Source organism: Lygodium microphyllum, chromosome 28 (genome assembly GCF_053477565.2).
Source record: "Lygodium microphyllum isolate KBCC chromosome 28, Lygodium_microphyllum_v1.1.10, whole genome shotgun sequence".
NCBI classification, from domain to species: domain Eukaryota; kingdom Viridiplantae; phylum Streptophyta; class Polypodiopsida; order Schizaeales; family Lygodiaceae; genus Lygodium; species Lygodium microphyllum.
Window position 1 is genome coordinate 37,191,735 of NC_141162.1, and position 14,424 is coordinate 37,206,158.

Genomic DNA, 14,424 nt, shown 5'->3' on the forward strand with positions numbered 1-14,424 from the left:
TTCTCATCGGGATGTGTCCCTTTCCCACAGTGTGGGCACTTTGGTCTCTCTGAATCTGAGTCAAAGCCTGAAGAACTGTCCTTCTTCTTAGCCTTTGACTTCTTTTTCTTCTTTTGTCCTCCCGAACCTGCAACAAAGGCTCTAGTGGAGTCGGATCCACTAGCACTGACCTCTCTTAATCGCTCGTCATACTCCAAGACAAGCAGGGATAGCTCCTCCCATAGAAGCTGGGCACGGGTCCTCGAAGTAAGAAGGCTAGTGTAGAAGACATCAAACCGAGACGATGGCAGCTGACTCAAAAGAATCATAGCCATGTCTTCAGAAGATATCGTCCGACCGAGGGATGCAAGCTCATCCCTCATATCCTATAATCTATTGATGTGGTCCTTCATGGAAGGACTATCATCAATAGCGAGCATTCGCAACTTCTTTTCGAGAGATATTTGGTGGGCAAACATCTTCTATTGATAGAGAGACGCGAGCTTGCTCCAGACGTCTGCTGCAGTCTTCAACCTGTGAACATGAATAAGGACAGAATCTTGCAAACTCAGAAAGAGGAAAGATGTAGCTCTAGAATTGAGCCGATCCCATAAGGCTGCACAATCCATAGAAGTCCCATCTACAGGATCCACCTTTGTGGCTGAGGAATAGGAACAGAAACAAGCTCCCAAAGATCGAAGGAGTCCAAGATACACTCCACCTTGTAGGACCATCGAGAAAAGTTGGGGCTATCCAACCGGTCCTCTTTGGGCAGCTGAGGAAGTACAGGTACCTGTACAGGGGGTACCAAAGGCTGCATCTTCAGCCCACTGGAAGGGGCTCACTGAGATACATGAATAGAAGGGGGATGGGAAAGAGGAATAGACTCCAGACGACGATCCTCGTGATAGAAATCACGCCTCCATTCAGATGAGTGTCGAGACAAAAGCTCGTCATCTGAGTCATCAAAGCCCGTAAACTGATGAGAAAATATCTTCCAATCTGCAAAACACCAAACACCAAAGAAAACTTTGCCGATGCCGAATAATGACTAGCAGTATGGTCACCAATCACCAAAACGCAGGCGGGGGAGGCCTACAGCAAACGCAAAGATTTGGGTGATCTCCCACGTAAATCTCAGCTCCGTGTACTCTCATTCAGCTCTGATACCATGTGAGAGTGCGCTGCGGAAGAGGGAATACGAACACAGAGGGAGAGAGAGAGAGAAAGCAGGAAATAAGAAAGAGAAATCTGTACTGACTGAAATGAATGCTGAATACAAACGGGAAGGCGGAAGGAGACTGATCAGTTCCTGCACGCAACCCACATCGTCAGTGAGGGCACCAAATCAAGCTGATGAAGATGGCAGCACCACCACAGGGGAGAAGGAGTATCAAAATCTGCAAGAAGAAAAATGATCAAGTGGGGAGGGGGGCTGCCTATAAATAGGCAAAAGGACAAACACTAACCCTAACCCTAAAAATGCCCTGAAATGGGCACCCCACAATAGTGACCAAAAAGTGGCCAAGCAGCCAGTGGCTGCCCACTAAAAGAGGCCAAAAAGAAATACACATCCTAAGACAGCCAGTCGAGAGTGACTAGCCTCCCCCATCATAACACATGACAGACATGTCAGAGCTCCTAATGTCCTCATCTGACTCAAACTGAGGCTCACAGGTAGGAGATGACAATGCATGACAAACATGACTACTAACACTCCCTACATAAGAATATGACTTGGGATTTGGTTGCATTTCCTAACAGCAAGAAGGCTTTGCCATGCAAATGGGTGTACAAGCTGAAAAGCACCCCTGGGCACCCCAAGCCGGCTTATAAGGCAAGACTTGTCGCTAAGGGTTTTAAACACGAGCATGGAGTTGACTTTGATGAAGTCTTTTCTCATGTGGTCAAGATGACCACCCTACACTTGGTTTTAGTCTTAGTCGCACTGCTTGACTTGGGCATGTATCAGCTGGATGTCAAGATTACATTATTGCATGGGGATTTGCATGATGAGATTTACATGGAGCAACCCAAGGGCTTTGCAAAACCTAGCAGGGAGCACCTAGTGTGCAAGTTGAAGAAAAGTCTTTATGACTTAAAGGAGGCACCTAGTGTTAACCCGCAAACAAACGATGCTGGAAAATCCGAAAAAGCTAAAGCAAAAGACAAAGACAAAGGCCAAGGAAAAGAGAAACGGAAGATAAAGGCGCACAAGGAGAAGAGTCCTAAATAAGGGAGAAAGGCGCACAAGGAAAAGCACAAGTCAAAACTTTTGTAAAAGAGCGCAAGCACATCATGGTTTAATTCAAGGAGCGCCGGGCTCTCACCCGTGCAATTTGTAAATGTAGATGGGTGGTGGAAAGGAAGCTAGGAAGATAGAAGGACAATGGGAAAAAGGGCCTAGGCTACGACCGGCCATGTAAAGGGAAAAAGGGGATGACCGCCCAAAAGGGATTTAGGGTTTTGTATATAAAGTTGAAAAGTGAATGAGAAGCTCATTCTTGTGTGTGGCCAAAAGTAGCTCTCCTCTTCTTCTTCTTCTTCTTCTTCTTCTTCTTCTTGCTTGCTTGAGCTTGTGCTTGAGAGAGGGAGTGTGAGAGTGTGAGGGAGTGAGTGTGTGAGGGTGAGGGACCGAGGAGGAGAAGCTCTCCATCTTCTCCTCTCTTCTTCTCTTCTCTTCTCTTCTCTTCTCTTCTCTTCTCTTGCTCGCGGCAATGGAGCTTGGAGCTTGGAGCGGGAGGATCGAGCTTGCTTGAAGCTTGCACTTGGATCGTGGAGCTACCGGAGTGCACGGGAGAGGAGGTAACTCGAATGGCACGGAGGTAAGCTCACTACACCCGTAGATATGGATGGCGCGTCGGTTATGTGAGAGGTAGCTATTAGTGCTCGGCTTGGAACGCTTGAAATAATAAGCGGTCCGTGGGTCTCGGCGGTTGAGTGAAAGCTCCCACATTTTGGTTCCGTTTCCGGGACCAACGGATTCAAGCCTTGAACGCTTGTGCGCTTCAAATCGAGCATCAAAGTAAGGGTTTTCCCCCGAACCGGTGCTTGAGGTAGATAGGTAGGAAGCGAGGGAGTTTGAAGAGGTATTCGATCTCCTTAGCAAGTAGGTTTTTGGTTTTTTGGATTTGGAAAAGCATGCTGGAGTAGTGTAGATGGTTGCTTTGTGATTTGTATGCATATAGGATAGGAAAAAACAAAGAAAAAAAAACAAACAGTAGGGTTTTCTGTTGTTGTATAACAGGCTAAAACAGGATATAGGGGCACAGATCCTTAGAGTGCCGTTTGATTTGAGCACCATAGTGATTCCAGGCATGTCTGGCATTTCCTTGTAGTGTTTTGTACCTATTTGGAAGGCGCTGGATGATTCGGTGGAGTAGACGTTGACCTAGAGACATCGCGCACAACTCACGGGCCGCCTTCCGCGCCATCGAACTAGGCCGTCCGAGTCCCAAAATTGGACCAGTCAGAATCGGACCAATCCATAATCGAACCACTCAAAATTGGACCAGGCCGTCCGAGTCCCAGAATCGAACTAGTCAGTCCAGAATCGGACCAGGCCGTTCGAGTCCCAGAATCGGACTAGGCCCTGAATCGGACCGTCCGACTACTAGAATCGGACCACCATGTCCGATCCAATTCCCAGAATCGAACCATTTTGAAAATCGGACCACTTTTTTTATCCGATTCCCAGAAATCAGACCACTCCGAGAATCGGACCACTGGGCCGATCGAACCATCCAGAATCGGACGTCCGATTCTGATAATCGGACTCCTGAAAATCGAACATCTAAGAATCGGACAAAAAACTGTCAAAATCGGACACGTATCTAGAACACAAATTTTGACGCATCTAAACCCCAAAATTGACCCCAAAGACCACGTAGAGCTAAAGGCACATCACAGATCCATCACTCGGCTAAAACTTAGAGCAAGTAGTTCAAAATTTGGCTATAAACGGTCGTCCAAATTGCACATGGTGTTTACTGTAACGGCCCTACGGGCCAGGGGGGACTGCCCCCCTCGGACCCCCGCAGAGGGGGCTCTGCCCCCTCCGCACCTCCCCCGAGTAGATTGGAGAGAAAACGCGCGCTATGACAGGTCCTCCAAATTGGACCCCGGTGTAGCAATGGCTCTACACGAGCATGGATTCTCCCTTGCAAAAGAGCAACCAAAAGCCCATGCCCAAATAGAGACAAATAGAGACCCTAGAACCTCAATGGGCCCATCTAGCCAACAAGGGCAAAAAGGCCACACTGCAAATGTGTTGCATTCGGACTGCATCTAGTCAAAGCGGAAAGCAACAACATCAAGCTACAATAGCGAGAATGACTAGATATGACAGTCCTGACGATAGATGCTCCTTGAATAGCACTATACTGACGATCCAAGACACCAGTGGAGAATCCACATCTGGTCGTACAGTTGGGGACTCAAGGGCATTTGTCAGAAGGCTTAAATTTACAAGCCAAGACCCGGAAGATGAAGACATAGTACCACCTGCTTATCTTAGGATCAAACTCACCGCAGAAAGAGAGCATAGTGTTGATGCTCTCATTGATGAAGGAGCAGATTTCAATATCTTGACTTACGAAGCATGGACTCTACTAGGTCAACCAGAGCTCAAACCGACTAGTGCAACTCTTAGCTCTTATGGGGAACACCCACAAGCACTCATAGGGAAGTGCAAAATCCTTGCGACAATTGAAACAGAAAGCTTGCCTATCCTATTTCATGTTCCTCCAAATAGTGCTAGTAGCTGCGGGAAAGAAACCCTCCTAGGTAGACCCTTCAAAAGGGCGACCAAGTGTGAGGCTGACTATATAGCACAGAGGATATACCTAACACTACCGAGTGTGAGGATAGTCACAACCTTTAGCAAGGGTGACCTCATCAAACCTCAAGGGAAAGGCAAGGAAGGTGCTGACGTAATAGTCAAGCCTACTAACGAGAGCAAGGACTTATTGGAAAAGCTAATACAAGCACAAGTCGAACAACGAGAACCAGTGAGTGAGGCCACGCCTGAAAAGAGGTCAAGAGACAATGCCAAGGATGGGCTCTGTACTTACAAATATCGTAGAAGACTCCAAAAGAAGACCAAGCCTTATAGACGCAGGCATCGATGGAAGGTCAGTACAACACCGCGATGGATATCCAAGGCGTTGCTTCGTGCTCAAGGGTATTATGCAGGCAATCATTGGATTTGGATACCCAAACTCCCTGCTAAGCCACCTCTATCAGAATCCCAATTTATGTCCAAAGCAAAGAGGCGTAGGAGGAAAACTAAACGAAAGGCCAAGTCTCGAACCAAAAGTATTGGAGTGATCGAGCCCCTCACTATTGAAATCAAGAAACCAAACATGGCCTATCAAAAAGTAGATCCCCAGCCTGGCGTACTTAGCAAATAGATATCAGAGGTAACTGTCAAGCATGCACAAGGCCCACTAGTGCCCAAGGAGCCTTTGACTTCCGAAGAGGATAATGGGCACCACAGGCACAACATTGCTCATGATAAGGTTGATCACTCAACAAAGCTAATGACAGAATCGTCTAACAATCACGAGCAAATTCTCTAGTCAATGCCAAGCCCACATAAGAGTCCCAGATCTCCTACATCCTCTTCACCTAAATTGACACGTAAAGCTCGGCAACAGCAGCCTCATGCCACTACTCAACCTACACAAGTGAAGGTGCAAAGGGCAACAAAAGGCACGACCACTTCTGATCTGCCTAGGGACTTGACACCGCAGTCTACCAATGGTAGCCAGTCCACTGAACTAGCCACCACTACTTCCAATCAGGGACCACAACAGCCACAATCTTTGGCTGTGACAACACCCCTTGCGGAACGTGTCCTTAGTAGTTTACCTATGGAGGAGGTGTCGCAACCAACTTTCTCGACAACTCCAGCACTCTCAAAGTGCCTAAAGCCTAGGCCGGAGGAGTTAAACACAAGGGAGTTGGCTGAAGAGCTAGACTCTCCAAAAAGGGAGGCAGTTGTATCCTCACAACCGAGCAAGGCTATTTAGCATGCCATAGCTGTGTCCCATAAGGACACACTAGAGAAGGGAAATGCTGAGGCCCAACCAAGCACATCACCAGTTGGCCTAATCCAGAATCCTGAGTCGACGAGAGATGCACCTTCACGGACCAGGAAACAGAGGAGAAAATAGTGAAAACAACAGCAATTGCAGGTGGTTGTGGACCCCAAGAACATTGAGACAAAGAGCATTGGAGAGCCGATGAATAAAGCATCGATTCCATCCACCAATGAACCCATTAATGCCTCCCCTAATAGCAGTGAAACCTCAGACACATCCGTGTGCTCTGAAAAATCAAAGCAGTTGTTGCCATCAATAGTTGCTTTCAATGCTCAATCCACTGACAATAGAACCCACATCGACCAATCAAGAGTGGATACAACACGGTCACAACAAGGAGACGAACTCACACTAGTCACATCCAACAAGAACCCTAACGCAACAACGAAGCCTGTAGAGAAACATGGAAACCCCAAGGGCATGAGCAATCCCAACTTTGACCAATCTTGCTCATCTAGGCCTGAGCCCCCAGCTATGCTAAAGCACAGGCAAACTCCTAGAACCTTGCATGAGATGGCAACTGAGCAAGCCCTCGCTGAACATAGAAGTGTTGCAAAATGCTTAACTGAGTTGGATGCTAAGCTCAAAGTGTTCGCACGTATCTACGTCCTTGCAGACATGGGCACATGCCCTAAGGAGCAGCTTGAAGAATACTTTCCATTCCCCTTATCTTGGGAAGAGCAAGAACATCTTGATGAGCACTATAATAAGCTCTTACATGAACGCATGCAACTTATCTCGGGCGAGGAAACTGATGAACTGCGCTTAACCGTCACGTTCAATGAAGTGCTTTGCCGACCGAATCTCGTAGACATAGAGCAATTAAAGCAATTCTCAAAGGGCTGAAGTCAATTTGAGCAGCGTTGGCGTGAAAACCGCATTGCAATGGCCGAACTAGGAGCCTAGATCATAACAGTCTCAGAGGAGCGATTGGCCAAATGGCGGTCTCAAAGAGACCCAACCTATGTGGCACCAACTTCCCTTCGAGTGTTGACTGCCATTCGGGGTACAGACTTAGCTGGTACTAGCCACGCTCTGTTCGATAAGGTTCTCACTGAGGAGGAGTTACATATTGCCAGTAGACTCGGACAAGGTTCCATGCTACTCGATGTGGCAAAATATCTATCGGTATTGAGTAAACTGCCACGAGTGCTGGACGCGTGTGCCACACTCCAATACAACCCCGAGTTCTACAATTGGTTCTTATCCTCGTGAAGTGACATGGATTCATAAATATGTATATAAATAAACACTGATTTTTGTGTCACCGTGTATAAACAATATCAACACACACAAGCAATGATAGTCAAGTGTAGGGAGAAGAGTTGGGTCTGACAAGCTAAGCTTCTCAAGTCCTCCTCTCATCACGCATTTAAAAGCCGTGTGACCATCCCCACCTCCAAGTGCAAGGCATGCAACCCTCATTACTGCCTGGACCAACGACTTTGATGGTGTAGATGGGGTACCGTCCCTTTCTATGCACCTTTCCCCCTTCTGGTTTATCCTTCCGAGGAGGAGCCCTGCCTAAATCCATGACCGCCAGCCGATGTAACTCGGCATGAACCAAGATCTGCTAATGGTAGGAGGCTAAATATACGTCACGGGGGCTATCCCCCTACAACAAGCACTGCATGCCCTACCCCTCCCCTCCTCGTCCTATGCACTTGATAACCCGCTTTATAATCCCTTACATATGAATGGTCTTATCATGTAACAAATCCTAATCCTTGATTCGCATCTTACAGGTCCCCCCGCAAGGAAAACATGGAGAACCAAGGGCAGCTAGCTTGCAAGGACGCTCTCCGCAGCAACCGACGGGAACGTGCAGCACACGCCCCTCCGCTAGTGCGCTACATGCCCACTCTTAAAAGGTACGCCAAGAAACGCGGCCCCAAGCGACATCGCCCCGGACAAAGGCCGAAGAATCCGCGGGCCAGGGGAGCGGACGCTCAAGGAGGCACACAAAATGTGGCAACGCCAGTTGCACAAACCCCCAACGCATGCTCGGGCACCAGGTGCTCACGAAGTGACAAGGCGGCCAGGGATAGGGCAGAATTTAATGAATTGTTTAAAGACATTCTGGAAATGGTAGCGGCCCGGGACTACACCATTCATGTCCCGGCTGACATGTTCCCTGCCCAGCCTCACGGGAGCCCCGCACTAGCACCGCCCCGATCGCCTAGCCAACCGGACTCACCCCGCCTCGTACCTATCGACTAAATCCCTATGATGTACAAGTAGCTTGACAAGTCAGCATGCCAGAACATTTTGTTTTTTGATGAGTAAAGGGGCAAGATCCCCACTTGTACACATTCCCGTTACTTCTCGTTAATGTATGCGACCTTAACAAGCAATGAAATAAGCATCCCAATAGACATCATAGAATTCTGAAAAATTATGTCTTATCATGATTGCATTTGTTTGATGCACTTAATGCAAGCGAGCATATACTCTCACGAAGTGACAAGTGGATGCAAGATGACACAGGTCTTTGTGTGAAAGTGTTCAATGCCCGATCACCGCAAGACCATCGACGCCACAAAGAGCCGCGACAAAGCCATGCTGCCGACAGCAAAAACCACCCTTGCCGACCGCCCACATCGCATGGCCCAACGCATATTCATGGGCTACGCTCTCTTTCTGGGTCAAGCTCTATAGTTGGCTCACGGCAGTCATTACCTCAATTGTACCAACATCACGTGTGTTGCAAGGAGGGTTGCAATATCTCAAGTGTATCTCCCCATCTCAACAACTGCTTCTCTAACAACGAGGCTAGGGCACAATCATCACTGTATTATCCATTTCCTGAGTCTTCGAAGCTTGACATTTTCCAACCCATTGAAAGGTTGATAGCCTCAACATATTGTAATGGTTGTACTCAGGCAAGTCCCAAAAAAAAAAAAAAAAAAAAAAAAAAGAGGAGAACAGAATGAAAGCAAGAAATGACTGACCTATCATATGAGCCTCCACTAGTCGTCCGAGAAATATTCCCTTTACTGTCGGGTCGGGGGTACTACCCCCGAACCCCCCAACTAGGGGCCGCTTCTGTAGCCCCCGCACCCCAAAACAGGGGCCCTTGATAACTCCCTTACCCCACAACTCGATGCAATGTGCCTCGAGTTGCTACCAGCTTAACTACTCTATCTAACCCAGATATTAGACCCACAATGGTCACCTTTTTTCCATCCGGTCACATAGACCTCATCTAACATACAAGTCACGACTCAACCAATATTGGGGCTCACATATGGCTTCTCCTCATAATGGGGGCCTTACAACTTTGAGCACCATGGATCATTGGTGGCACCTTATGAGGGTGGGGCATTGAGCATATCTAACAGAATGTAAAAAGAAATATGAGGAAGAGAAAGAAAGGTTGAGAAGAGAGGAGGATGTGCAGATTGCTCTTACCATTAGAAAATCAGTAGAGCAATCCTCTTAATCTGAAGAGCTAGATACGTGAAGCCCAGAACATGGAGATGTGCCTAGCACAAGTGTTGACGCCCCAAAAGAGACAAAACAAAGGCTTGTGGTAGTTGGCAAGGGAAAGGCTCCCCTGCACCCACCCCCACTAGTCATGGTCACCACGAACACTTCAACGCAGCAAGGAACCATGGAAGAGGCATTCAATGAAAGTAACATCATGGCTTGGGTGCAAAATCTTTTTAGAAAAGTACAAGAGCTTGCACCTGCACCAAGCAAAGGAGCTCCACTCATCGCAAGAACTCCTTTGCTTGGTGCGGTGCAAGCCGTTGGCATGATCACAGAAGAGTATCTACTACTTCGGTGCCCTTAGCAATGTGCAACATAGAAGAGTATGATGAAATGTTGAAAAAACTTCAGAGTCAACATGACAAGATGAAAGAAAAAAGAAAGGTTGCACTTACCGAGCTAGATGAAGAAATGAATGCATTTGCAAACTACCAGCTAGAAAAAAGAAGGCAGATGACCATAATAACTAGGGAAGTGATGACATTAAAAGAGGCCTTAAAGGTAAGGCAAGATGAAGAGAGCATGTGAGACTCGTATGATGAAGAAAGGGAGAGCCACATTGCTCTAGAGACACAATGCGCTCTCGCATCTCAAGATAGGAGATGCCTTGAGAAAGAGGTCAATAGCTTGAAGCAACAAAGAGAACAGCTATCCAAAGAACTACAAGAGGAAAAGGCACAAGGTGAACAAGAAGTAAGAAGAAAGATAGCGGAGCTTCAAAATAAGTTACAGGCAACACTCTCCAATCAAGAATGGCTAAAATAATAGGTAAGAGCACCAAAATCGAGAGAAGGAACAAATGAGTACATTATGGTGAGAGCAAGAGCAAGTAACCACTACCCTCCCACAATACTAGAACCAAGGATTGGAATAAATGAAAGGGAAGGCGGAAGAATGGGTAGCTAAAATGATGAAAAGATTAAAGATTTAGCTTACCACTTGGCACATTTAGAGAGAAAACGCATTATGGTGAAAAGCAAAGCTAAAGCTATGGAGAAAACGCATTATGGCGACAAGCGAAGCTGAAGCTGTGGAGACAAGGATGCTTGTGCAACAAAAAGCCTTCTTGAATATGGTACTGAATGTCATCCAGATAAGAGAGGAAGAGATGATTGATGAACTCAAAAGGAAATTAGAGCTGGCAAGGAGAGCACTTAAACATGGACTCCATGCTAAGGCTCCCAAACCTAGCACCAGCTTAGGTGTGGAGGAACAAAGAGCTCAATTGATCATGGTTGGATTATCCATACAGAAACTTGAATTGCTAGGATCTGGGGAGTAAGAGCAGCAACAAACCTCCCCCTGAGGAGCCAAGAGAGCCAATACACAAAGAGGGGCCGAACTTTGAGCAAGACCACAATGAGGCAGAGCAATTGCATGAACCAAGCCCCCCACTGCAAACACAAGCATAAACAGAAGAGCGAGGTGAGGAAACCATATCCCTCAAGAGAATGGTGGAAATGAGGTGCAAAGGGAGAGAAAAAATAGAGCTAGAACAAATAAAACTCCAAATCAAGCTGCAACAGGTTCCTAATGTGGCCATTCCTCAAGGAGAGAAGTGCTATCTTGTGAACTGGAACTAGAAACTTGCAGTATGAGAGCAGTGGGAGAATCGCAACTGACACTTTGAATTTGCCTCCACCTTCCCTCGAACATTGGATAGAGTGTTATCTCCAAGGGTAGTGAAGAAAGTGATAAATCTCTTGGTAAGACTGGTGGTCGGAGGAGAGAATTAGACACCCCACAAGGTGGCAATAGGAGCTTGCATACTATTGGGAGGACAAGGTGATGGAGCTGCCCAAGAAAGTGGAGGGGCATGAAGCACAACCAAAGTGGTGAAGAAACACTTGGGACTCTAAATTAGATGCATGGATGGATTCTGTAACATACTACTATACAAGAAGAATAATCCTACCTACATGCCTTATCCGCGAAGAATTGGAGTTGATTTCAAATAGGAGGTGCATGGCAGGTATGATTTCCCTAAGATCTACAATGTAAATGTTGCATCTCTAGAGGAGTGCACGATCTTCACAGAGAGGGACCTTCACCCATCCATAGCACACTTCCTCAAGGAATTCTCTTATTGCCCAAACCCTACCTTCATCACCACTTGTAATTATCTCTATCTCTTGATAATCTTACTAAAACAAAAGCCTATTGCAAGGGAAGAGTGGTTACCGCCTCTTCTTTTACATTAATGTACGGATAGACAACTGTGCAATGACCCGCCTCATTATGAGAGCCACCCTCTTGTCAACATTCTATATAAGTTTATTAGAAGATATGAGCAATAGTAGGTCTACTGGGTGCAACCACCTATTTTTTTTCAACCACACCCCTCAATGTAAGAATCAACTTGAAGGGCTATATGCAAAGCTGACCTTTCCTATGCAAATCCCTCAAGCCTCTCCACAACTTGGCCCCTACCCATAAACGGGATGCCACTTAGTGTGCTCCCTTGTAACCAAAAAAGAAAAAGAGAAAAATTATATGTTAAAAGAAGTGAAAAAGAAAAGAAAAGAAAAATGAAATCCCTCCATTTGTACTCTTTAAGTGTCACAATCACTGCACTTAAGGACCACCCTAGCCCCTCCCCCACTTCACAACTTAGGACACATCAAGAGTAGGACATTTTGATAAACCCGTCTCCCTAAGTCACACAAAGCACCTATCTTTACAAGGACTGGGTCCTCAACTGTGCCACAACACCTTAGTCTTGCCTTGCCTATGGTTTGACCCATCTCCCAGTTCCACCATCACTTGCACAGTGCATTTCACGATAAGGTAGACACACCACCTAAGAAGTACACCTGTTTTTTTTTAAATGTATATTGTGTAGCAATGCAGCAAGCCAATAATTGTGGAGGCCTTCTTCAACCACCAATCTATCTTCGATATCACCAATCTTAAAACCTACTTCACAGAGCATTTCCAACATGACCAACCTCCCCAAAGGTTCCAAGAGCCATTCCACACCAACCCTCAACATCTTCAACCTGTACCATCAAGTGTCATGGGACTGGCACTCAACTAGGAGGGGGATAATGTTAACCTTTGAAAGACCAAGATGAAAAATTTGAAAAATTGAAAGTGGAAGACAGTCCCAAGGCAAGAGGAAGAGGAGGACAAAGGTGCACTACAAAAAATTTGAAGACACAATGTGCAGAAAAAAATTCTAAATGTAGGAGGGAGGTGCACAAGAATAAGCACATCATATATTTTTGCAAAAAGAGCGATATGCACATTGTAATTTATTTTGTAAAAGAGTATCTGTCATGCAAGTTGCAAAGAATAAGAGGCATGGGTTAAGGCCATGCTAATAGGAAAGGAGGAGGAAAAAGAGTGAAGGAATGGACAACCAAAAGGGAATGGCTACCAAAGGAGGAGGTAGGGCATGTATAAAAGTCAAAAAGTGAATGAAGAAACTCATTCTTTGTGTGTGGCCAAACTTGGTTTCTTCTCGTCTCTTGCTTCTTCCTTCATTCTTGTATATGAGAGAGAGAAAGAGGAAGTGTGAGAGGGTGTGTGTGTGTGTGTGTGTGTGTGAGGGACCGGTGGAGAAGCTCTTCTTCTTCTCTCTTCATCGTCTTCTTTTTCTCTTCTCTTTTCTCGCACGTGTGGCTATGGAGCTTGAAGCTTGGAGCTTGGAGATGAAGCTTGCTTCAAAGCGCATATTGGATAGTGGAGCTACCAACGAATTCATGGGAGAATGCAACTCAACCGGATTCAAATGCAAGCTCATTACACGTGTGTGTGTGTGTGTGTGTGTGTGTGTGTGTGTGTGTGTGTGTGTGTGTGTGTGTGTGTGTGTGTGTGTGTGTGTGTGTGTGTGTGTGTGTGTGTGTGTGTGTAAACACAGCTATGTGAGAGGTAGCTATAGCTCTCGACTGGAGATGCTTGAAGCAATAAGTAGTCCGTGGGTCTTGGCGGTGTACTCACAAGAGCATCAACTGTTTGATACGATTTTTAATCCAAGAGCTCTCTTTTCTCTTCAAATTCTAGATGAAGGTGTTTGATGGTATTTTACAATTATATGCTATTGGCATTGCCTTATTTGTTGTTGTTACAAAGATAGAGTAGTAGTGGTTATTCTATTTTTGCAAAGTTTTTGAATATTGGGTTGGTAGAGAGATGCTACAAATATTGACACTTTTAGATAAACAAACAATGAGCCATTGGATGCTTGTTGTCCAGGAGATGTCAAGCTATATGCTTCTTGCTTGTGGCCTTGTTTATATTCTTGTGGGGTTCCTCTACATCGGCTTTCTTAAGCATGCTAGATTATGCAGGATGTATTATTATTCTAAAGTTGCCTAAGATGTTGAGGTTGGATGCAAGATCTTGAGGTTCGATGTGATTTTTTTTCTACTAGACAAGTTGTTCCATAGAAATCAAGGAGAGAATGAAGCAATGTGAACCAAGGCTTGCTTGGACATATTGATTTCTAGATGCAGTAACAACTTCAACTTTGTTGTTGCTCTGAGCTGCATAAGTATATTGCCTGCTTCAACTTTGTTGTTGCTCTGAGCTGCATAAGTATATTGCCTACTTCAAATGCTAAAATTTAGCAAGATTTGCAATTACTAACTTGACAAGGAGGGAGTCTATGGTGGACAACAAGGTCAATATAGTAGGAGCTAATCTAATCAACTCATCTGATAAGAGGGTAGGAGGTCATATGAGCTCTGCAACAAGGTGGCCAACCGTTAGATAGAAGCCACATCTTGGGATTATCATGTAGTGTCAAGGAAGGGACAAAGACCTAGTGGTTTTGGGCTACCTCATGAAAATACAAAAATAAAAAAGAGAGGACATGATTGGGGAATTGGACCTTAATCACTAGTTC